This window comes from Myotis lucifugus, unplaced genomic scaffold, assembly GCF_000147115.1.
Source record: "Myotis lucifugus unplaced genomic scaffold, Myoluc2.0 scaffold_6, whole genome shotgun sequence".
Classification (NCBI taxonomy): domain Eukaryota; kingdom Metazoa; phylum Chordata; class Mammalia; order Chiroptera; family Vespertilionidae; genus Myotis; species Myotis lucifugus.
Genome location: NW_005871054.1, coordinates 15521452 through 15546930, shown reverse-complemented (window position 1 = coordinate 15546930; position 25479 = coordinate 15521452). Strand labels below are relative to the sequence as shown.

The 25479-nt window shown below is 50.6% G+C and overlaps 1 long non-coding RNA gene across 1 annotated transcript; it reads right to left on the bottom strand.

Moving 5' to 3' along the window:
* Positions 1-4981: 4981 nt before the first annotated feature.
* LOC111823665 lies at positions 4982-11583 on the bottom strand. The gene is made up of 4 exons (XR_002826730.1): positions 11373-11583; positions 7974-8198; positions 6076-6290; positions 4982-5623 (listed from the first exon to the last, which is right to left on the bottom strand). It is a non-coding gene; the product is annotated as an uncharacterized LOC111823665 (long non-coding RNA).
* Positions 11584-25479: the final 13896 nt, after the last annotated feature.

Below are 25479 nucleotides of genomic sequence, written 5' to 3'. Positions count from 1 at the left end.
TGAGGAAAGGAATTTGTTATAGTAAAGAGGAAAAATCGAAGAAATCAAAGCATTTTTATGCTTGTTTCCTAATAAGCCAAGACTCTTCCATAAACCTCTGATACTTGTGAATTCTTTAAGGACTAGCATGCAGTTCTATAGGTTCATAAGCCCTAGACTTAGTAAATGGAGCCCCAAAGGTGAACTCACAATGAAGAGTCAAGGACGACTTACGGCTAAGCTTTAAAGATAAACAAAGCTTCTAAAGAGAGACTTAACTGTGGGAAAGTGATTTTTTTGAACCCAAACAGGATTGCCATTATTCCAGAAAAAGGCTGCCGGTGACCACGGAGGCCACGTGCTGGCCAACGTTAGAAAGGAGCAGAAACTCAGAAGAGGGGAAAGCCAACACCACACAAAGAAGAGCGAAGATGCCGCTTTGCCTCGGTCTCACTCCCATCTCTTTTCCTCATCCAGCCTCACAAATGCGATGCCTACAAAGCAGTGACTCATGTGGTCCAGTCTGGTGTTGGTTCAAAAGAACAGAGTTCAGAAGCCAAACGTTATGTCATTATAACTTCAGTTCTTTCCTCGCATTTCTCAATCATGAAAGGAGATACTTCCTAGCCCACCCTCCATGCCTCTGCCAGCCTCTGCGACTCCCCAGGGCACAATTCTTCTTTCTTCTCTCCCCATAACTCCACCTCAAAGCTACCCCAGCGCTAGCCCAGGGCCTCTCTGATCTTCCTCTCCCTTTCCCCTTCCAATTCTGCTTGTCAAAGTTCCAAAGAACCACTTTGCAGGGCAGGGATGTCTTCAAGGGTGGGAAGAAGGAGCGAAGAAGTGGGCCACAGTTCCCTTAGCAGGAAAGGGGAGGGAAAGCCTTGGAACAATCACTGTTAATGAGTTTATCCCATTGATAAGTGTGTAGGTTCTTTGCAGCCAAATGACCCTGACAAGGACACTGTGTGACCCAGAATGAGTTATTTAACCTCTCGGAGCTGCGGGTTCAATTCCTGCTCCACAGGGTGGCTGCGAGGGTTGAATGGATGACCTGTGAGAAACAGTGTCCCCTTGGACCCAGCGGCTAATCATCTCTCCGTGCACCCCTGGGAACATGGGAATGCAGCCACCTACAGCTCAGGAGACACCACTCAGAGCCCCAGGATGAGGGCTTCTCGCCAGCCCCTGAAGCCTCAGCTCCTCTGGAGCCAGATCCCTCCCCCCTGACTTTCTGCTCTTTCCTCAAGACCTGGCCCAGCTGTCCAGGGGCCTTGCTTACTTCCTCAGTGCATTGCATCTGATTTCCTGGCTCGTTTGACTTGATACTCCGTGACTGTGCGCCCATGGTGGCCCAGGCCTTGCCATGGGAATAGCTGGCCTTCACTTTAGAGCAGCGGTTCTCAACCTGTGGGTCGCGACCCCTTTGGGGGTCGAACGACCCTTTCACAGGGGTTGCCTAAGACCATCAGAAAACACATATATAATTACATATTGTTTTTGTGATGAATCACTATGCTTTAATTATGTTCAATTTGTAACAATGAAATTGGGGGTCATCACAACATGAGGAACTATATTAAAGGGTCTCAGCATTAGGAAGGTTGAGAACCACTGCTTTAGAGGTTATGGATCTGGGGCTGGTTGGGAAACATTCCTTCTTGGACACCCAGGCAGAAGGGCTTCCCTGATCAGGCCCAGGATCTCTGCAGTTGCCCACCCCTCCTGCCCAAGACAGGGGTCCTGAGGCCAGCAGTCCTCCCGCCCCTGGCACTGCCCTGGGACTGCCTGGAAGTGTGGCTTTTGGAAGCAAAGGTGGAAATCTGGGGGAAGGAAGGAAGGAAGTCGGTCATCACTGTTCCATCATGGGCTGTGATGTGAGGTCCCAGATTTGATCCGTAAAAGGTGAGCAGTGCCTGGCATGTAGCAAGTGCTCCACCGAAATGTGTCAATAGGTGGCTTCTGTTCTCCTGGTCGGTTTGTTCATTTATGAGAGTCAAAGGGAGAAAATACCTGCCACACTTGCTTCTCGTCTCTTGGTTCATCTTAAGGCCGACACGACCAGCACGTGTGATAAACAGTCCACGCTCAGTGCCTGCAGGTGCTGGCCCAGACTGTGCGGCTGTTCCGACGGGCCGGCCTCACCTTTCCACTGTGAACAAAGCGGGACTAGTGTCAACAGGATGGGGAGGCCCAAGGAGTGGAGAGTGAGAAGCTGTTTAACCCACTTAGAGAATCTGCTGCTTAGAAACACAAACAAATAATGAGTGTGCTAATTGCTAATGATAACAAAGTTTGACAGTTTTCAACACTTATCAGTCACATCATTTGAATCTCCCGACAGCCTGTGAGATGAGATAAGTGTTCTTCCTGGATTTACGGATTTATGGATGAGGTGACTGAGAGCCAGAGAGGTTAGGGAACTTGTCCAAGTTTACACAGCTGAGCCCAGATTCAAACCCAGGGCAGAGTGTCACCGCGTCCTGGCCAGCGGCCCTTTTGCCACCTTGTTGGCTTCTTCCAGGAGGCCCTCGGCCAGCCAGAAGCTGGTGGTAGTTCAGGGTGTCACTGTGTCTTCCTGGTGGTGGAGAGATGACCACTCTCAGCATCCACAGGAGAGAGACCCACCCCTCGTCCCAGAAGGTTCCTCGTGCTGGCCCTGGACAGGCCCCTTTGTCCTGGGGATCATTCTGTTGGTGAATTGGGGCAGGTGGGGGTGGGGGGTGGGGATAGGGCATGGGCAGCAGCACCAACCTTGGAGTGGAACAGTCCTGAGGATCCAAACCCAGGCACTTACAAGCCAGGACTTCAGGTGGGTCACCTTCTGTGCCTGGGGCTCATTTCCTTCAACTGGAAGGGAGGGATGCGAGAGAGGGGACATAATCCTTCCAATTTCTAACATTCACTGTGAGTTTCTTACACTTGCCCCCAAAATGTTCTTTTATCTCTGTGGCCACAGAGACTCCCCAGGAAGAGGCTGTGAGGGAGGCCTTATGGCTGATGACAAGTGAGAGAAATGATCAGGGTAGTGGTGTCTGGAAAGGGAGTCACCTCTCAGCATCTTCCTCACCCCTAGATCTCTTGCGCACCCCTCTAGGCCTTTGCAGGTTTCTGAGTGCTTTACACACTTAACCTAGGGTAGTTGGCACCCCATCTCGCAGTTGACAAAGCTGAGGCCCAGAGGCGGGAGCACTCTCGTGAGGCCCTTCCCCATGCCCAGCTTGCTTTGGGCACTCTGGCGCCTTATTTTACTGTTATATAAACCCTATGGGGTGAGTGTTATTGTACCCACTTACTGCTGAGAAGACAGGCTCAGAGAGGAGTCACTGGTCCACGGTCACACAGCTCCCAGCTGGTGAAACGGATTGGTACCTAGGGAATCGATTACAAATCCTACCCTCATTCTGCCCCTCCATGAGGACAGGACAAGGGTCCTGCTCAAGGCCAGCCTTGTGGACTCCCGGTCCAGTGCTCCTTCCTTGGCCCACATTCCTCTTGTTCTCCTCTGAGCCTCCAGAGGACACTAAGTTAGGCGCCGATGGCTGTGCTCTTGCTGCTCGGGGATGTCTCATTTCAGTGGGTTCCCATGGGTGCTGGCTTGGCTTCTTAAAAAGAGAGGCCAGTGAGAAGTCAGTGCCCTGAGAGCTACTCCTGGGGCAGCTGAACTCTACCACCTTCTCCTTGCCTCTTCCTGTTTGGAAGAACCGGGTTCAGTTTGCACAGCCCTGCTTCCCACGTCAGAGCCCTTCCACTCGCAGGTGCTGGAGGGCTAGGTGCTGTCCCATTATCTTACCGTGGCTTACACCTGGCAGGACAGCGCCTGACCTGTCCCACCTGCTCCGGGAGGCCAGGTGTCCCTCTGGACCTGGGGCCCAGGTGTTGCTTCCCTTGATGGTCATGTGGTTCAGTGCTCTTATTTCTGTGGCCTGGGAAGCAGGAGTGGATGAGTGGGGGGTGAAAGGGTTAACTTCATTTTGGCTGTTATTCCTCTTTGGCATCTGCAAGTCAGCTTAATAGGATCTCAGCTTTCCTGTTGCCTCACCAATGAAACAGAAACCAGACCACAAGGGGGTCTGGAGATGGTTAACGGGTGATACCTCCTGGGGGGCTGCAGAGCCTTCTCAGAGATATCACTAGGAAATGACTGCTAGGAAGGCCATGCCGGGGCCCCCTGTCACCAGGGTGAGGAAAGGGCCAGGGAACTGGGGCTCCCCAGAAGGCCTGGCTCCAGGCAGAGGGGAAGGAAGGCGGGTACAGGGTACTCGATCCACCTTCACAGTTCTGGGAGTCTCAGCCGGAGTCTCAGGATACAGTGCATAGAAAAGCACCAAGCTTGGCACAGAGTATGCCTGGCTCCATAACTGTCAGCCCTATTGAACTCTGGGTCTCTCTCTCTCACTCCCCCAACCCCAGGGCCTTTGCAATTCCTTTTCTCTCTCTCTGAAGCACCCTTCATTTCTTGGCCAGCTCCTACTTCAGATCTCAGTCTCTTCCAGGAAGCCCTCTGAAATTGGGCTAGGGGCTCATGGTGTCCTGGTGTCCTGGGCTTTCCCTTTTAGTCTTGTCCCTAGTGAGCGTACACACACACACACACACACACACACACCCAGCTCCAGCCATGTGCCCTCATGTGGTAGGGATTGAGTGTGTGGCTCCTTCACCTTGAAGCCCTGGCAGTGGCCCAGCAGAGGGTCTACACCATTCAAAACTTTGGGAGAAAGAGAGGAGTGGGTGGGGTGGAGGGAAGGACAGGACACCAGCACTCTGACCCGTCTAGATGCCCTTTGGGAGCCAGGAGAAAGGGGATTTAACTGATCCTGAGGTCGGGACTCTCCTGCCGGGCTAGCTTTTCTTTCCACGGTGGTTTTCATTATTTTTCATTCCCAGACTATTTTGGAAGCTGGCTGCCATGGGAACTGAGTCTTTGGAAAGCCCCGGCCTCTTTCCCCCTCCTGCCCCCACCCCCACCTTCCATCTCCATTCCCTCTTAATTGGTTTTTAGTTCCCTGGCTTTCAGGCTGGTCTGTTTATTTTGATTGCAACTCGACAGAACAAATCTTTAATGAACCAGCTTGTGGGGAGAGCCATTAGCAGCCGCCTGCCTCGAGGGAGTGGGGGAGGCGCCCAGCCAGGGCCACGGCCCTGGCCGCCCCAGGAGGAGGTGGTGGCCAGGCACCAAGAGGCAGTCATGTTACCGGTGTCAGTCGGTGTTTAGGGCCCAGTTTTCCTTCAAGGATAGTCCGGAGATGAGGAAACAGAACTTGCCCTCCCCAAGCTGCCTGCAGCCTCAGCCAGGAAGACCCCAAAGCCCTTGAAACCATCCGGGGGCCTTACAGGGAGGGCTCTCTGGTCCTCCCCACGACCCTGAGTGCACTCTGCAGATGTGGGGAGGGGGCTTAGAAAGACAGAGACCCAAGTCACTGGGCCAGATCGCTTTTTTCCAGGTTCCCTGGAGTGTCACTCATCCTTGGGCCAAATTGGCAGCCTATATCCAGGCTGGGCTCTTCCAGGCTGTGGATTTCTAGAGCAAATGGCTCCTTGCTTTGTGAGTTGGTCTCCCCACCTTGAAAACAGAGCCACCTGGGCCTTAGACCACTCACTGTGCTGCTTCGTAGACAGGAAGAGATCGTGTGTGCCCGAGAGCCTGGCAAACAGAAAAGTGTGGTATAGGTGTGTGTTGCTATTAGGAGTGTAGACTGCAGAACAATCCATATCGTTTCCTTGGCTGTAGCAAGCCTGGAGGGAGCCCCTAGACCATGTGACTGGCCCCATCCTTAGGGTAACCTCAATAGATGTGTTTCTCCTTTCATATCGACCCCATGCTGCCAGAGCCATTAATCTTAGAAGAAGAAAACTATGGGGTGTGAGAGTGGGAAGCTGCCTTAGAGATCAAGTTCAGTGGTTTTCAAACTGGTATGAAGAACTCCAGGGACCTGTGACTGAGACTCTGGGGATACTAGGGGTGGGCTCTGGCCTCCTCCCCATCTCTAACTTCAGTCCAAGGGGCTCTGCTTTTATCTGCTCTATACCATGGGGTCATGTGGTATTTCTTTAGGAAGGAGGGCTCCCTTGCTATACTGGTCATTGTTGGCTTACCAACACACATTCACGCAAGATGGTGATCTCACTTTCCTTTTTGGTGATTGGTTGCACCTCTGGACAACAAGGGGTAGAAGGAAGTCTGACAGGGGCTTGTGGGAAAAGTTTCTTGTTCCTAAAAATGAAACACAAGAAAGATGGATTCTCTTCTTTCTTGGCTGGTGGTGTGCCTGCTTGTGGTGCCTGGTTACTGTGGTTGCCATCCTGTGACCCTGAAGGAAGCCAGAATGAGGACAAAGTTAATCCACGGAGAATTGCAGAGTGCTTGGTAATACTGGTGAGCAGCTGACCATATGGTCCCAGGAGTGGTCCTGTCTTGGGACTTTATCGGATGAGACATTTTCTTATTGTTTAAGCTAGTTTGAATATGCTGGTTTTGTTTTTCATTTTTGTTGTTTGTTTCTTTGCTCGCTTTTGTTATTTATAGCTAAATGCAAACAAGTTGATAGACTTTGAAAAATGGTTGACCTAGGCCAGGCCCCACATTTCAAAGATGGGGTGACTGTGGCCCAGGGAAGCGGGGAATGGTTGGGTCAAGGTCATGCCCTGATTAGTGGCAGAGGTGGTCCAGAACTCTTGTCTGCTGGTCTAAGACTCTTTCCTTGGATTCACAGGTAGAGAGCTGATATCCTGGGGTGGTCCCAGCTGCCATTGTCTCCTGGTCCCTGGAGGATCCAGGAAAGCCAGGGAGGCCCTGCAGTCTGAGAGGGTTGGGATGAAGTAGGCAGCACACACTGAGAGCCTCTTAACCTGTTCTTATAGATAGCTTCTGAAAAGCACAAAGCAGATGCATAACCCATTCCTGAACCTGAGAACTTGGAAAGAGGGATACACGGAGCCATTCAGGGTTGCCATGTACATCAGTTAGGATAACTACATTAGGATAAACCTTAAACAAGTAAGGGGTTATTTTTCTCGCATAATAGGGAATCTGGACATAGGCAGTCCAGGTTGGTACAGCTGTTCAAAGGCATCATTAAGAATCAAGACTCCTGCTCTCTTTCTGCTGTCATTTTTGACTTGTCTTCATGGTCACAAAGAGCTGCTCCAGTTCCAGGCATCACATCTGAATTCCAGGCTGGAAGAAGGGTTTAGGGGGAAAGCCTTTGCCAGCTAAGACTATGTCCTTTTATCAAGAAGGCCCCACTATAAAATTCATTATACATCTCATTGACCAGAAATGGGTTACATGGACATCTTTGGCTGGACTTGGGGAAGGCAAGTATTTTTAACAGGGGATTTTGCGGCCCCAGACAAATGCGGGATTTTGTTAGAAAGGAGAGAAGGAGAAGTGGATATTGGGAGGCAACCGGTGGCCTTCCACAGCAGGATCTGCAGTCTTACTCAGCAGGCAACAGAGCCAGGAATACGGCCCAGAGGGTGTGACCTCCTCTCTGAAAGCTCTGAAGCTGCTCAAGCCTCAATGTGCTGGCTTCAGGGTCTCCTCCATCTTAATCATTTCCCTCAGAGATGCCAAAGTAATCTTCCCACAAGACCCTCTCCGTCATCTTACTTCCTGGCCTGAAATCTCCCTTTGCCCATAGGATGTGCCCTAAATTCCCTGGCCTGGTATTTAAAGGTCCTCCGATCAGGCCGCAAACCACCTCTGTGGCCCGATTCATCTCCTGTGCTCATCCTCAGCTTGGGTTCTTCCCCATTTGGGCACTGCCTCTTACCTTGTTCTCATGAGTCTTCTCCTGTCCAACCTGCCTCATGGATTCCCACCACCTTCAGGGTCACCTCACTCCTAAAGCTGACTCAGATGCTCTGGACCTTCCCTGTGGTTCCCTAGGGCATGGTAACATGTGCTATTCAGATCAAACGTTTTTCCTATAGCAACCACCCCAGAATTTAAGGGATGAAATGGGCCCCATGTTTATATACCCAAGTCTTACACATAGAAGATGCTCAATAAATACTTGCTCTTCTTCCAAACAATCCATCTTGAGCAACCTCCAGCCAGGAGCTCTGGGAGCTCTTGATGGCTTTCAAAATACGGAGTTGAGAAGATGCTCCCACTGGCTTAGAAAGTTGACAGCATCTGAGTTTGCTCGAACCAAAGCGGCTGCTTGATGGGCAGGGATCCACTGTGTCACCAGCACGCAGCATAGTACCTGGGCCTTGTAGGCATTAAATAAGTACTTATTGAAAATGACATAAAAAGGCACTTGTGAATAGCTCATAATTGGATCCAATATTCCTGATTTCTTATCCTCTCCCAGGACTCACCTTGCAGCCTGGATAAAGCTATCTCATCTCTCAGTCCTAATGGGGGGAGTTGAGGAGCCAAATCCATCAAGCCCCTCAGCAGAAGCCACCATAGGTGTCTCTCTCCCTGCAGTTGTACCGAGTCAGGGCTCCAGAGTTGGCATGACAGTGTCACCAAGAACACAAGTGCCCTCTCATGCTTCTGCTCTCCCATCTTCTGCATTTCAAAGGGTCAGATGCCTAAGATCTAGCCACTAGAGAGGCTGGGGAGTCACACAGCTGCTGTGCTCTGCTGTAATGGAAAGCAAAGAGGTGGGAAGGAGTGATTGGAGGGTACACAGTGTCCAAAGTGGCTATACGAATTTATGATTCCCCCATTATATGAGTTGCACTTGCTCCATATTCTTACCAACACTTGGTATTATCAGTGCTTTTAATGTGAGCTACTCTGTCTGGTGGGTGTGTAGTGGTATCTCCTTATGATTGGGTTTTCACTTGTATTTCTTGATTAACTAATGAAATTGAGCATACTTTAATATGATTATTGGTCACTCACATGGCTTTATTTTTCAACTTTGAGTGAGGAGGAAGAGAAGTGGGGAGAGGCTGTCTGAGTGTGAAAGTGGGTGACTGCTGAGTGTGGGAATGTTTGAGAGGTGCCTCTTTACTGCTTGAACCAAGTAGAGGGGAGTCTGGGAATGAGGACTTCTGTGTTTGTGGAGTCACACCGGCAGGAGAGGTGATGAGATGCTGAGGCAGAGAAAGAGCTGGCTTAGGCTTGGGCAAGTACTAACAGCCACATTTTGGGCAAGTGCCTCAATTTCCACCTGTGCCAAATGGAAAGAAGCATAATGCCAACTGGATAGTGTTGTTGTAAGATTTAAATGAGGTGAAATGCAGACGGTGTCTGGAGCAGAGGTACACAGAGATAAATTGTCTGCAGTGCCTGGCTTAATAAGTGACAGCCATCATCAGTATAGAATTATTGGGGAGCGAGAACCAGAACCCCCCCCCCCCCACACACACACACAACTGGGTAGCAGCAGAAGACCTTGTGACTCGTACAGGACTTCTTTTCTTGCTTAGAAGTTGCCTCTCATAGACAGTAGCCAGTCTAAGTGCCTGTGCTCTTCTGATATCCTGCCCTAAGCACTTCGGAACCCCCCACGGAAGAGTAAAATAAAATGCACTCATTCCTCCTACCAAGATGTTATTTAAGAATTGTCAGTTTAGTGTTCTCCCTGCTGCTCTAAGTCAATAAAAGTCCGTTGTACTTCTATCATAACAGCTTTCTTTAACTGAGTGGGGGCTTTCCACAATTTAGATGTTATTCAGCTAATCTCACTTCTGTCTAATATTGTTTTGTCTCGAATTTTATTTGTCTGTAAAGGGGGAAATGGTCAAAGAATTGTCAACAGATGGCCTAAAACAGCCCCAAGGACCAACAAGCCTAAGGTCTTCCTTGGCTGGTGGACTTTAGATGATAAACTTTATCTCAGATCATCATCTGAAAATGTTACAAGTTCTGTCCCCGCCCACCCTCCCACCCCCCCAGCCCTGACTTTGTGTCCGGGACAGTTGATATGGGAGACACAATCTCAAAAACCCCCTTTTGCTAAGGACTTGAGTTGGAGATAGCCACCCTCTGGTTGGGAGCCCAAGACAGGAGGCAGGGAAGGAGCACTTTAACCAACTGTTATCAACATGCATGGGCTCATCTCAGTCCAAGCCTATTCCTCCCCCAGGCTGGAGCCCACTCTGTAGGATGCTCACTGTAACCCAAATTCTTGTGCATATTTTACAAACGGCACAACTCCACCAAGGATAGTCTGGAGTTACAGCGACCAGGTTGGGGAACTTTCAATATGATACAAATGGCCTATCTTAATGATGTCTTACACAGGGATTGACAGACATTTTCTGTAAAAGGCCAGACAGTCAATGTTTTAGGCTCTGTGTACCACACGGTCTCTGTTGCAACACCTCAACTCTGGCCTTAGGGTGCAACAGCCCGGTAGACAGTACATAAACAAATGGGCATGACTTCCAGCAAAACCTTATTTGAAAAAAAAAATAAAACAACACAACAAAAACGTCCACGAGCAAAAATTAGCCTTTGGGTTGTAGTTTACTGAATCCTGCTCTAATGCATACCTCACCTGCCAACAACACAATCTTGGCAAAACAGTAAAGGTGTGGCATGGATGGGAATCAAGACCTCGAGGCCCATTTGAAAACCTCCAAATGAATGTTCTACAATTATCCCCTGTGAGGGAATATGACTATGTTCTGCTGGTTTTGTTCTTGTTTGTTGTTGGCTTCTTTTGCGTGTTTGTTTTGAGATTTGTTGAAGCCTTCCCTTGTGGGAGAGGATCGAAACAAGCCATTCCATTTTGTGTTTCCTACTAGCAGGGGGTCCCCATCTACTGCTCTAGTCATGAGTATCCATATTTTCCTGAGAAGATCATTAAAATTGCTCTACAAGACATTGCTGCTTACTCAAAGTTTCCCCTGTCCATACCATCTCCAATCTTCAGGCAAAGTAGAAAGGATGAGTGAAATTTTCACATTAAACTTACCTCAGCTTTCAGAAACACTTGAATTTCCCTGGTCCAAAGTCCTACCCTTGACCTTACTGACAATAAGATCAACTCCTTTGAGAGTACATCACTCTCTCCGCATTAGTTGGTAACCAGCCTACCCAAGCATCCAGGAATATTACCTCTAATCCTAGATTCTGCCCTATCAGGAGCTGAGATAGCCAAATACTGCAAGGGATCCATACAATATGCCAGTTTTATTATTAACATTCTCCTAATTCATCCTGCACAACCTGAACCTTGGTTTTCTGGAAGAGACACCACAGAAAGGCAGCCCTTGGACCTTGATGGAAAAAGACCTTAGCAGTTATTGCTAACACCTCGTACAGCAGTGAAATTTCAGGGGTTTGATTTTTGAATCTATGCTTCCCAAACAAAGAAACACAGATCATCCCTGATGCCTGGGAGGCCATCCCAAACAGAAACTTTCTGATGAGGACTCTTAAGAATCCTTCAGAAGCAGAAAATCTTTAGAAGGAGACTAACCTGAGACCTTCATATTAAGCAGATGACAGCGTGAAGGAGATAGTTTGTTCTTCCAAAACTTCAAGACTGTCCAGATGCCTGGAGCCACAGGTTCATGTACCCTGCTTTGTCTAGCACTCTTCATTTAGTTTTGCCTATTTCTTACTTTGCTGTTGTGCAGTAATGGTTTGCTGGTAACATAGCTGCTGCTCCATCACATATGTCATATTGAGAAAACATTCCTGGTCATTGTCATGTTGTTGTTGCTCTTCCCAAAGGAGACTTCAAGAGATTATCCAACTCTCACACTAGGCACCTACACCCTCAGCTCAGTCTATGCCCCACTATGGTACAATTTTTTTTTAAATGTGGAAGTCAAGTCTTAACTTGTTAGACATGTTTAGGTATTTAAGATCTTAACATCTTCTGAGAAACATGTCTCACCGAAACATGCCTCCCGGGACTGACAAAATAAAGCCGCAGAGGCTATTCTAGGAAATTACCCAGAAAAATATTGATTCACTTTTTATGTGCACCATCCAAGTGGTGATTTCTATAATGATGACCGTACCATTGGAAAAGGCTGATAGAAATGTATTATTAACCTTGGCTGATGTCATAAATAATTTTCCATAACTTTTAAGGTTCATCAGACAAGTATAAATTCTTTGGCCCAATTGGAAATGGACAATCAAACAGCTTTACCTTTTCTATTAGTCAGACAGGGAGTTATCTGGACAATTGCCAACAGTTTGTGTTACTCTTGGGTAAATATTACTGACCAGGTATAACAATCTATTTTGAAACTAAAATCTATTTTGAAGGCCACTTTTCTCTCTAAGGTACACCTGAGTGGACTATGGGACATAATTTTAAAAATATTTTTATTGATTTCAGAGAGAGGAAGGGAGAGGAAGGGAGGGATAGAAACATCAATGATGAGAGAGAATCATGCTCCCCACTGATGACTGAGCCCGAAACCCAGGCATGTGCCTTGATCAGGAATTGAGCCGTGACCTTTCTGGTTCACGGATCGATGCTCAACCACCACGTCACACCAGCTGGGCTGGGACATAATTTTTAACCTGTGCTGGGTTCAGTAGTGTGGGATCTCATCACCTTGCTTTTCGTCTTCATGTGCATAGTGGTTGCCAAGGGTAGACTCTCCGGTGTCTTGACTGTGAATGAACAGGTATCATCACATCACAGATCAACAACACATCACTTGACAAATGGAACGGGGAGACCAGAGCAGTCCAGCTCCAAATTGTTGTTTCTAAGAAGACAATGTCACCTAGACTCTCTTTGGCCAGAGAATGGCCATAAAGGGAGGAGCGTCTGGAGGATCAGAACCAGTACTGCTCCCCTCCCCCATCAATTATGTAATTATTATCACAGAAGGTCTGTGACTTCCATAACACCTTGTCTTCACTCATCACTTCACCTAAATCAACCTTTGCCTTAAGAAAACAATCAGTCATGACATTGCATAAAGGTGGCAGATTAAGTGGAAGCTACACTGACCTTCTCCCTGGACCAAACTGGAATTACAACTAAAATATAGAAAAATCATCCTGAATAACCATATGAAGACTAACTGGAGAGAACCCTTCTAAGAGGAGGTCATGTCGAGACTGAAGAGGCAAGAAGGGATTGTCCTTTGGAGATGTCTGAAAGAACATGACCAGCAGACAACTTGATCCTGGAATTCCAATTTTCAGAAATGTGGACAATAAATTTCTGTTTTAAACAAAACAAACAAAAAAGGAAGGAAGGAAGAAGTTAATCAGTCCCAATACTGGTTCCACTCCTGATATCCACCTTCTTCTAGAACAGGGGTGGGGAACGTCTGGCCTGTGGGCCACACAAGACCCTCAAAATCATTTGGTCTGGCCCTGTGAAAGCATTAGGGGTGAGTTAATTAAATGTTTGACCAAACAGAGCAGGCTAATTTTTAAGTAGATAATTTTGTATGGCCCACAAATGATGGTATAAACATCCAAATGGCCCCTGGCAGAAAAAAGGTTCCCCACTCCTGTTTTAGAACAATATAAACTATGGCCTCCTTTCTCCTAATGAGACATCATTTTAGGATTCCCTGTGCAGAGTTCTACCCCATTGCAAAAGGTCAGTACAGCTCAATTTGTTCATGGCATAATACGTTACTTTTGGGTGAAGAGGCTTTTCATGGGAGTTACATTGGATCTGTTTTAATATCTTACTCAACATCTGGCCTAGTATCATCTGAAAAAAATTCTCATTAGGTGTTCTTTGCATAGAAACACAATTTAATATCCTTTGGAAAAGAGCTGTTTGAATCCGAACAGAGACCCAAGCATGCCTTAATGAATTAATTCACATATTCAACACTCATTGGGGTACCTGCTGTTGCAGGACCCTGTGCTGGGAGACAGGAGTACAGGAGTACAACAGTGTGCAAAACAGATGTGGCGCTGTCCGTGTAGCTCGCAGAAGGGTTTCTTGAAAGCTTAGGCAGTATTTGGCTCCTCTCAGTAGTTCAGCCAGCTCTACCCTGTCCATGGTCCATGGTTTGGTTGGGGGGGGGGGCGGTGCTGAGGATTATCCAGGACAAAATCATTTCCTTCCTATAAAGCTGCTGCAGTAAGTTTGTGTGTCCAGAATTCCCTTGATTTCACAGAAGGAACCTTGGATATAGTTATCCAACCTTTTACTATGTAAATTATATTTATTATATAAATTAGTAAACTAAAGCCCAGGGATATTGAGAACCTTGTTCAGGGAGAGAGAGAGAGAGAGAGAGAGAGAGAGAGAGAGAGAGAGAAAAATCATATGTTTTAAATAAAATGAGTCAGAATCAAGGTCATTAATAATGGGCTTTCTGAGAGAACCCAGATTGGTCATTAAAAATGGGCTTTCTGAGAGAACCCTGATTGGTTATGAGCTCCAAGGACTTATTTTTAAAAATAAGAGAGTACTCTGTTTAATGAAGCATCAATGTTTCCCCTGTTTTGGACCATTAGGATTTTTTTTAAATCACTCAAAACATCCATTCTTTACATAAAGCTCACATTCCCATCACTGTAATGATATAGAAATGGCACCTTATAGCCCAAAGCTGATTTCGGGGTGGGGAGAGTAAGACCCTTTTGAACAACCTCAGGACTCTTTCCCCAGGCCACAGGCAGCTCTGAGACCGAAGGTCACTCAGGGCGGAGTCCCCTCTGTCCACCTCTTCTGTGTGGAGTTAGGCTCCGTCCTCCCAAACTTGCTAACCCCTGAGGGGCCCTTCCAAATCCAGATCATCCTGTAAGAGTCAACCCACAAGCCCATCACCCCAGCTCCATCAGCACCTGAAGTGTCCTGGGCTGGGGGAAGGGAAGCCCTTGGAGGCAGCCCCCCTCCTCGCCAGTAGAGATGGTCTCTTAGGTCTGGAGTGAGAGGCGGCCCAGGCTGGGAAGGCAGGAGGGTTTCTTTTCTTTCCCAAGTTTGAACCCAAAGTTGCTTTGTTCTTTGGGATCTATTCTGCTTTGTAGAGTGCCTCGGAAGGCCCCGCTGACAGTGGCATGAGGGTAATGGAAGGGAATGGAAACATATGAGGGAGACGAAACCCTGGAGAATCTGAGTCTGGTTCCCAGACCGGAGAGCTGACGAGGGGAGATCAACCGAGACAGAACTTAATCCCTGTCCTCAGAGAGACCTGCCCGCTGGCTTAGCAAAAGCCTCTGTGCTTTTCCTCTGTTCCTGGAGAATTTAGACAAAACAGCCCTGAGCCCCATGAGGCAGGGAAGCAAAAAGGCCCTCCCCAAGCTGGATTAGGGCCTTTCTGCGTCTGATGAGTTCTGTGTCTGGAGTGACTGAGGGCACTGAGAATTGGGAACAGGGCTGTTGGGGAGGGAGACTTCAGGATGTCTCCTGAGCCAGGAATAACTGGGGAGGTCAGCTGGTTAAACCCTGTGCTGTGGGGACAAACACCGAGGAGCAGAGAGGGAGCAAGCCCTGCCCACGTCACACAGGACCCTTCACATTTCAGATGCGGAGCTTCTGATTCCCAGTCTCACTCTCTAGCCAATGCGGGTCATTTGATGACAGTTTAGTTCAATTCAACAGATATTTACTGAGTGTCTGCGGCCTGCGAGGCTCTGTACTAGGCTCCGGAATCAGATAAATCCCGCCTTTGCCCTCTTGGAGCGGACAGCCTGGCAGGGAAGATAGAGGCTCTTGTAAAGACAAGTACCGACGCAGTAGAAGGAGTTCATCAGAAAGGCGGATGCGGAGGAAACTCCTGACAAGGAGGCCGGCGTTTGAGTGGAGACAACGTGGGACAGGAGGTGGTCAGATAAAGAGGGGAAGGGGAAAAAGGAGAATGTTCAGATTGAAGGGAGAGCATGAAGGATAATAACATTAGCCTCATTTATTGAACACCAACTATGCACCAGTCACTATTCTAAGTAGTTTAAGTTCTTACAGATAAACTCACTTAATCCCCACGATGAACATAGGTGGCAGGTGCCACTATTACCCCCCAGTTATAGGAGGGAAAGTAGGCACAGACGGAATAAGTAACTTTCCCAATTAGTAAATACAGAACTGGGATTCAAACCCAGGCCTCTGGCTCCAGCCCCTGCTCCGAGCTGCTGTGCAAGAGAGCTCCTGTGGGCCCAAGTGGATGGCATTGCTTGAATAAACAGAATGAGAGTTCCTCTCAAGAGTACAGGAGGGGAGACCTGTGGAAGCATAAATCAGTGCAATCTTAGGAAAGATTATGTGGCAACGTGCATGCATACCCTTTGACACAGTGTTTTCACTTCTAGAAACATAGCCAAAGGCAATCGTCAGAAACGTACACAAAGGTATACAATGGGAAATGACTAAAATGTCCTTCAATAGCAATTGGTTAAAATAACTATAGTATTTTTGTACAACCCAACATGATGGAGCCTTTAAAAGTTAAAAATCCAGTTTGTTCCTCCTGGTTTGTATCTTAAGGAAGGATGAGAAAGGTCTATGAAAAGAAAAGGGGGTGAGTTCCTCTGTCAGGATAGCAAAAGTTGTAGCTGGGACCCCTGGTGGTTCTGGGGGAGGCAAGGAGGCCACGCAGAGGTGAGGCCTGCAGAGAAGTGAGACCCGGGGAGGGGGTGTGGCCAGTCAGCGGCCAGCTTGGGCCCTGGCACTGGCTCCAGGCTCTGGGTTTAAAGAGCTTTTAAAGCTTATTAAAAAGGTTTCTTAGACATCAAATGGCTCTTAAAAATCAATATTTTGATGATTTAAGTGCTGGAGAATCAGAAACATATGGATGGAATTGCCCTCGAATTATACACACTTAAAAAAAAGTGTTGGTTTTTAGCAAGCCCCAAATATTTTTTAAAAAGATAGAGACACTTTCCTCATATCCAGACCGAGCTCTGCTAGGTCAACTTGAAGAAGCCAAAGAGGAGGTAAGTGGGAATGGGGCAGGGCTCAGGGGGGCACGCAAGGGAATTTCTCTAGCTGAGCCTTCTCATGTAGGCAGAGCTGCAGGGGCAACTGCGTGTACCTGTGTGCTGCGTGTGTACCTGTGTGCTACATGTGTGTAACCATTCTCCTCTGAGTCTGGCCAGACCTCCAGAGCCCGCTTCCACGGCCAGCCTTGTCCCTCTGTGTTCCATGTGTACTTGTGTGTCCAGTTCTAGACTCAACCTGAGGTCTGAGGGTTGGTCCCTTCCTGAGTCATCCTCTCACCCCTCCTGCAGTGGATGTGCTGCTGCCCATCCCTGGAAGGTTCAAGCCAGATGGGCGCAGGTCTCACCCAGCCCGGAGGTCACCAAACGTTTCTTAGCTAGGGGCTTGGTCTGCACATGAATCTTAAGAATGAAGTCCAGGGTGTAGGTGATAAGACCAGAGCTGCTATGGCCCGGATTTTCCTGCTAGAATGTCTGGGTTCTGGGAGCAGAATGTGAAAACCACAGATCTCATGCCAAACCCTTCTTTCTTTTCTTTTCTTTTTTTTTTAAGAATATATTTTAATTGATTTCAGAGAGGAAGGGAGAGGGAGAGAGAGATAGAAACATCAATGATGAGAGACCAGTGCCCTAGAAGGAATGGTTGTGACTAAGAAGGCCTGCAGGGGCATCCCTCAGGCACCCACCTCCCTGGCTAGACCCATGTCGGAGCCTTCCTCACTGGGCCCCCCAACCTACATTTCTTTCGTCCCAAGGAAATGCTGGGTCCCAGGCCTTGTGATGCCTCTGAAAGACAAGGGGCTAGTTTTCTGTTCTGGCTTGGGGAGCACTGTCCTTTCTCTGGGGCCTCACGGACCCACTAGACATGCCGTGTTGTCCGCCCGCTCCACGTCTCCACCCCCACCAGCCCCACCAAGGAGGCTTGTTAATTATCCCAATGATTTCCACCTCGATGGGCAGGTCTCATTGGCCAGAATCGAGGCTTGGGTCATCCCACCCCACCCCATGTACACAGAATGAGGAGGGGGGAGGGGGAAAGAATACCAGAAACAGAAATGAGGGGGAGACGGGCGGGGGTGAGATGGGATGGGCATGCCCATCCTAGTCAGACCTTCTCTCAGCTCACGCCTGACCTCCCCAGCAGACCTGTGGCTCCCAGGGTGTCTCACTCTATGCTGATTCTGAGCACAATCCACCAGTATTGTTCTTTGCTTGTCTTTCTGAAAAGTCTAGGTGCATTCTGAGGGCAGGCACCACGTCTAAGAACCCAGCTTAGAGCCCATTTGTCTGCGGAACAGATGAGTGAACGGCGTGTCTGAATGGAACGCATGGGCCAGCCCCCTCTCGCCCTCCCTCTGGATGAGGTCGCATTGGATACAGGCCTCTGGGATGCCCTATATGCCAGGCATCTGGTCCTTGCTGAAGCAACATGCAGCCCAGCTATGGAATCTGATTTCTTTTAGCTTTAGGCTGTTTTAATGCAGTCCGGGACTGTAATGCAGAGGCTCTGAGCGTCCTGCTGACCTCTGTGTGGACCGAGTTTGATGGAGAGCAGCACAAATCTGAGTGGAGGCCTGGAAGGTCAGCCGGTCCCACATACCCAAGCTTGTAGCCACTCATTTCTTTATCCAATCCACAAATATTGCATGCCTACTGTGTGCTCGGCACTATCGCAGGTGCTTGGACATACACGGTAAACAAAACAGACACAGCCCTCCCCGCCCGGAGTTGACAGTCGCGTAAGGAAGGCAGGCCTCACATACACACAGACGGAATCAGCTTATGCCGGAGGGAGAGGAACAGAGAGGCGATGCGGGGCGGACGGCTGCAGACGGGTGGTCGGACAGGCCCTCTCCGAGGGCCAGGGTTTAAGCTGAGACCTCAACTATGGGAATGAGCTAGCTACCCAGAGGCCCGAGGAGAGGAGACGCCTAGCGGGGAGGCGGCCTGTGCTATGGCTCGAACGAAGCCCTTAATGGCTCTCTCCGAGCTTCAGTTTCCCCATGTGTGGCGGGGAGCAACATACTCCCGCTGCCTATTCACAGGGCTTTGGTGGGGGTCGAGGGAGAAGGGCGTGGCCAGGCAGACTCAGAGCCATTGATTCTGATCCTGTGCTTATGGCAAGACACCTTCCCGCTGTTCTTCATAGGGAGGCACCGCCATCCCCCTCCTCCTCACTAAGTAGAGCACCCTACAATCTCATACAAGTGAAGCAGCGATTACGTTGAAATAATTGGTATTTCTCAATTCCTAGACAGAAATCCATCTAGTAAATGTTGTGGGTTTGTTAATCCTTACTAGGTAAAGATTAGAATCAATAAAGAAGTGCTTCTAATTGGGGGAGGTGGAGTCAGTCGCCCCAGGTGGGCCTGCTTTCAGCCACTGTCAGTCACCCACTTCTCAGCATGAATATTATAATCAGGAGACCAGGTTTTCATAGACGCTAGGTTTTCATGAAGGAGCCAAAGAGGAGGAAAGTGGGAATGGGGCAGGGCTCAGAGAGCGCTGAGACCCGAGACGGAAATGGGTAGAAGACACCACGAGGGGTAAGTGGGGAGACCACGTCTTTCTGACAGTGAACTTCACGGATCACCCCAGTGCCTGGCACAGAGCGGCACAGAGCGGGGGCTGCATGCAGGTTTGCTGAGTGAATCAACAAATATTTCCACAACCTCATCCCCAGAATGGAGGCTTCTGGGCCACGCAAGTTCTCCAAGGCCCCCATTCCTTCCCCTTCCCTCTTTCTTTCTTCAATTTTCCTTTCCACTCTCCCCACACTTTTCTTGCAGGCTGTCAGTGGCATTCATGTTCTCACTTTCCCAGTGGACATTTGGCCGGGCCAGTGGGATCGTGTGTGCGTGGGGGGACGCGGGGCTGTGAGGGGCCTGCGAGGAGACAAAGGCTCCTGAGTGAGATTCAGGGCACAGCTGAACTGCCCTGAACTTTCCTTTTTGTTTTCAAGGAAATGCATAATCCAAGAACCACCCACGGGCCCTGGCGGTCCTGCTAAGCAGGGCTGGAATGTGCTGCCTTTCCCATTAGTAATTGTTTTTTCTGGTGAGCCTGTAACCCTTCCCCTGCCATCTCCCTGTCGCTGGAGCGAGGACCTCTCTTCAGGGCATCAGCAGAGCTGGGGGGAACCAGGCTGCCCTTTGCAAGGCTTCCCCAAACTCTGCCGCCCATCTCCCCCAGAGCATGGCCAGTGGGGTTGAGGACCCGACCTTGGCCTGCAAAGACCATCTGTCTGCACAGTGATTCTTTCCAACTCTCCTGTCTGCCTCTGCTCTTGCAAGAGGGGCTGGGGGCTGCCAAGGACTCGAGGACCCTGGAATGCAGCCCGGTCTTGCACGGGGCCTGCCGGCCTCTGCTACAGTGTCTGTATGTCCCACTGTTGCTGTGTCCGTGATTGTGAATGGGTGTTGGCATGAGCTGGTTGTTGAAATGTGAGTTTGTGGGGGTGGCTGTGATCTGGGACAGGGTGGGCCCACTTGTGGCCTCGGGGTGTGTGTGTGTGTGTGTGTGTGTGTGTGTGTGTACACGCGTGTGCGAGCTCATGAGTGTTGGGGGTGGGGGTGAGGGAGAAAGGGTTGCTCCTAAGCTGACTCAGCACTTCTCTTTCCCACCCACCCAGGTCAGTGCCTGAGCCTTTGCCCAGGAAGCAACACCCTTGGCCCCCATGTTTCCACTAGTGGCTGCCCCACCCCCATCACCAACAGGGGGAAGATGTGGCCCCTTCGACCAGGTCCCAGTTAGCTCCTTGTCTTTAATCCATAGGGATTCAAGAGGTCAGAGGTTTGCGCTGTTTCTTGACCTTCCCAGCCAGGCCCTGCGTGCTCTGGTCCTGGGGGACTAGTCTGGAGCCCTCTGGCTGCATTGCCTGCGGCTGTAGCTCAGGCCAGGCTTCTGCTCAGATGGGGGTGGCCCCTGCAGAGTAAGAAGGAGCACAGGGTGCCCCTCACTGCAACTCAGTGCCACCCTCTGTCCAGATGGACCTCGGCTGCCTCACCCTCAGACAGGCCTGACGTGCAGACTATAATTCTTAGAATGAGGACTGCCATTCTGGATAGGAGTAGGCACGGGGATGGGGGGTGGGTGGGTGGGGACTGGGCCTGCACCCCCACAAGTGGGCACTCAGGGGGGTAGGAAATCAGGAGGTGGGAGTGCGCCGACTCCGTCCACACCTTTGGGAACTCCTGGAGCTGCTGGGGCTGTACCCCAACACGGGGCCTGCTCCACCAGTTTGTCCCACAACTTGGGCGGGTCACGGGCCTTGGGGCAGAGGCCCGCCTGTGCCCGAGCAGCTGGCGGGGAGGCAGTGCCAGGCCCGGTCCAGTGTGGCCACTGAACATTTGGTGCAAATCAAAGGCTTTTCCCAGCCAGGACAGGAGTGCTGCCGAGCGGGGTTTGGGAACGGGCCTGGCAGGGCAAACACTGCCCTAATTGAGGCCCTTCTAGACTTTTAATTACAAGCAGTGTTTTCTCAAGCTTCCTAATTGACCATGGAGACCCACTGGTGTTATGGCCCATGCCAGGAACAGAAGAAAAATGCGTTGTTCCAGCTTTTTCGGCAAGGTTTATTTCAGCCCTGTTCTGAGGGGGAGCAGCTCCCACAGCGAAGGCCAGAACCCTTTCCTGAGAGGGCCTCCTGCCGGCGCCGAGACTACAGCCGCAGGTGTGATCACACACTGGATAGAGCATGCGAGCACGCAGAAGACACCTGTAGAGAAAGGCACGTGTACAGACAGACGCAGTCGCCCTCATGGATGTGGCTGCAGATGCTGTAAACACCAGGCTGGAAACCCAGCCCAAGCACCCAGAGCGGTTTAGAAAGGAAAACATTGTTCCTGGCTCCGCCAGCCCCCTCCTCCTCCTCTACCTCCTCCTCCTCCTCCTTCTCCTCCTCCTCCTCCTCCTCCTCCTCCTCCATCCCTCGGGGCCAGCAGGACTGGGCCTGCCTCGGACCCCTCTCCCCTCACACAGCCTGTTCACAAGGCCCAGGACAGATTTCAGCCCCGGTTGGGTGTTCCGAATGCTTGAGAAGCCTTTGTCCTGCTCTTGTCCCAGGCCCCGGGGGAGTGACTGTCTGGGAAGGAAGGCCAGGCTCTTGTCTGTGGAAAAGAGGGCCCGACACTTGGCACCCGGCTGAATCTCTGTGGCACCTTCCCAGAGAAGCACCCACAGGCTTCTGGGAAGAGCTGGTCCTGGTTACAGATGCAGACGCCTGAGGTGCCTGGACCCAAGAGCCTAGATTCCAGGACTCCTCGGGCAGCACAACCTGGATCCCACGGCTGGGCCGGGGAGTCTGTCTTTCAGACCACTGATCGCCATTTTCCCTTGGGCACTGGACGTGCTCATACATGTGTGTTGATTCAGTGAATGGTTCATGCTGGTCCCTGGGGCTCCTGATAGCTCTGAAAGACGAGCAGGCTCCCCCTCTCCACGCCCCTCCCTTTCCCCTCTTTCCCTGCCCCTCGTGCTCCATGCCTGTGGGTCTGGACACCCAGGTAGCCTCCAGATCCTCTCCTATTTAGTGTCCAATGACGAGCCCAGGACTGACATATAGTAGAAATGGGCAGGGGGAGGGGGACTCCCAGTGGGGAGGGAGGCCAGACAACTTTGACTGCTCTGCCATTTTGTCAAGGGTCTCTCAGGGTCTGGGCAGTGCCAGAGGCCAGGAGCAGAGAGGGCCGTGCACCAGGCCCTGCCCTGCCAGCCTCGGCTTGGGTCGGCTGAGCCTCGGTGGCAGTTACAGGCCGTTGCTATCGCCCCTTATCTGGGGCTCCTGGCTCTTACACCACGTCCCCAACGGCCCTGGAGTCAGGGGCCCCTGCTGCTCGCTCCCCAAACAGACCGTTACCGGGTTTCCGTTGTTTGGGGAGGGAGTGAGGGGCTGTCTGCTTAATTAATCATTTTCAGGCCACCCTGGGAAACTCATTAAGCCACCTCTCAGGGCCGGGAGCAGGAACGCTGCTCTCAGAGTTGGAACTTTCTGGTCTGCCACATCGGGGCCCATTTTCCCTTCCACTCATGTGCCCTCGCATGCGTGAGAGCATGTCTGTGCGCAGGCGTGTGGGGGTGGGGAGCGGGGGGGGGGGGGAGAGGAGCACTCGCCAGCGTGCCCTTGTGTCCATGACTGTGTGTGTGTTTGTGTTTCCTAGATTCTGCAAGGAACTTCCCCTGATTCTTCTTAATTACCAGCCTAGAAGAAATTCAAGATGCTTAGAGCAAAGGTCAAACTCCACCTGTTTTCCCTGCACTTCATTTTCTGGCAGTTCCCACAATAGTACAGATAAGTAAAAGATTAAGGCAATCTTTTCTAATTAAAGTAATTTAAAAACGGCGATGATTGCACCTTTCATCTGAAAGGGAAAATATTTACTCATCCAAACTGCAGGCCCTTGAACGCATTCAGGAGGTCTATTTTGACAAACAGATCCTCCTCCCCTCCCCCAGCCCATTCTTTCTGCTCCGGGACACACACACACAAAGGCTGGTTTATTTAGCAAGAGCGGGCTTGACTAGGGCACCCTGGAAGCTGGGGGAGGATGGGAGCTGGGGCAGGTTTTGAGCAAGTGGACGCTTTAGCCCAATCCCTGCCGGGTCCTGTTGTGAGAGGGGCCGTTGAGATTTTGATTTGACCAATGGATGTTTTATTGTTGTTCCTTCCCCAAGGGCCCCCACCCAAGGATCCCCTGCCTCCCTCAGACAGCTCCACTCTGTTTAGGCCTCTTCCCTCTGAACTACCAGGCATGGAGAGTCCAAAGTGGGAAAACTTGTTGGAGGCTTGGATATAGTCTGTCCTTCTGCCCATCCTTTCTCCAACACACGTGTTAAGTTGCCATCTTGCACACGACTCTGTGCTTGCCACACAAAGTCCTTCATCCACCCTGAAGGGGTGCTGTGGGGGCCTGTGGCCCAGCCCCTACCCTCAAGAAATACGAAGTCTAACAATCTTGAGCAAACTGCCCTTGCTCACCCTGAAGAAATCACACAGGGTGCAAGCTGCCTATTTCACGTCGAGTTTCCTGGCTGATGTGGTTTGACTTCACAAATTACTTTCCCTAACCAGGGGGTGCTCCCTGTGACATGTGACTGAGGGGCCCGAGGTGCGCTGACATTCCAGGGCCAGGGCTCTCGGGGTAGGGTCTTTGGGGAGTGGGAACATGAAGGGGCAGAGGTGTGACTGTCCAGTCCCATGGCCTGAGGGTGACCGCCCTCCTCCCGGTCCCCACTGCCAGGAGAGAGGACATGCTTTGGAGCCGGTGCAGCTAGAGCTTGAAGCGGCCCTGATGAGATAATCCCACATACAGGCTGCTCCCCTATCCTCAGAATATGGCAGAAAGGAACATCATGGAAACCAGCCCCAGGAATGTTGGGAGCCCAGCTGCCCCTGAGAAGGCCTGGCTGCCTCTGTGTGCCCAGGGCAGGCTAGACAGTGTCTTCAGCATGGCCCACAGCCCTCCGTTGTCCTCGAACAGCAAGCGTGGGCAGATGGTCTCTGCAGGGAGCCTACCGTGCAGGTAGGCCGGGCAAGGAGGAGGGCTGGCATGTGTACGTACCTGCGCTTGTGTGTGCCGTGTGTCTGGCCTGTTTGTGGATGGGCTTACTTTGTACCCAGAACAGCTTTGGTATCAGAGACTGGGGCTAGACCTACAGGGTTCCCCCTGTTCCACAAGCTCACCCAGAGCCAATCATCAGGATTCTTGACTCTGACAAAGCCACCCCCAGACCTCGCTCTCTCCCAGCCTTGCCTCTCCAGCGGCAGCTCTCACCGTGCCACTTCTCTGCCTGGTCACCGGCCACAGCTCCCACTCCTGGAAAACGCGTTACTGGCACATCTGAAGCAATGGTTCCCCACAGCCCATCTCACATCTCAGGGGGCTGATTTGAACCTGACCCCAACTGGCCTCTTTCTGCTGGTGGGAAACACGGGGGGAGCGGGGGAGGGGAGGTGGGCTATGAGATGCTATGAAAGCCAGAGATTCTCTCCGAGGAGTACTGTCAACCTAAGTGTGCATATGAGCCCACCACACAAAGGTGCAGACAGCTGCAGGGACCCCAAAGCCCGTGCCCAGAGTCCAGGTTGGGAATCCACAAGCCCAACTGCCAGGGTGTGTCTCTAGGCCACCCCCACACCCCCACCCTGTCCTCCTTTCAACCTCAGTCTCTAGCCCCTCCCCCAGGAAGCTGCAGTGCCAGTCCCTCAGGCCCAGCGCCTGAGCCTGCAGGTGGCCCTCAGCAAGGCCAGCCAGCCAGGGCTCCCTCAGTGAATTGTGTTTCACCAACCTACGCGTTTGATGATTAAATTGCTCGGTGGAAACAGTCCCCAGAAGACTGGAATCCTTGTTGCAAAAATAAATTTTCCCTCGAACCTATCTCTTGCTCTCTCTGCCTGCATTCTGGCTTTTTTTTTTTTTTTGTCTTTCTTATATCCCAACAGCTTTTATCTTCTTCCTTTCCTCCCACTGAGACCCAAACAAACCTGCTGTAAACAAAGTTTCAGTCCACACTCTTAAAGAGACAGCACGTGCTTGCTTATTACAGGCTGAGCTCCCATTCCTGCTCACTGTCTGCGAGAGACTAGTGGTGTGATGGCTGCGGGTGTTTAAAGCGGTCAAACAAAAAGTGCCTTTGAATTTGCCTCTCCTTCCCCACACCTTCCCGGCAAGACACAGAACAGGAGGGACCAGTCTGAAGGTTGACTATAG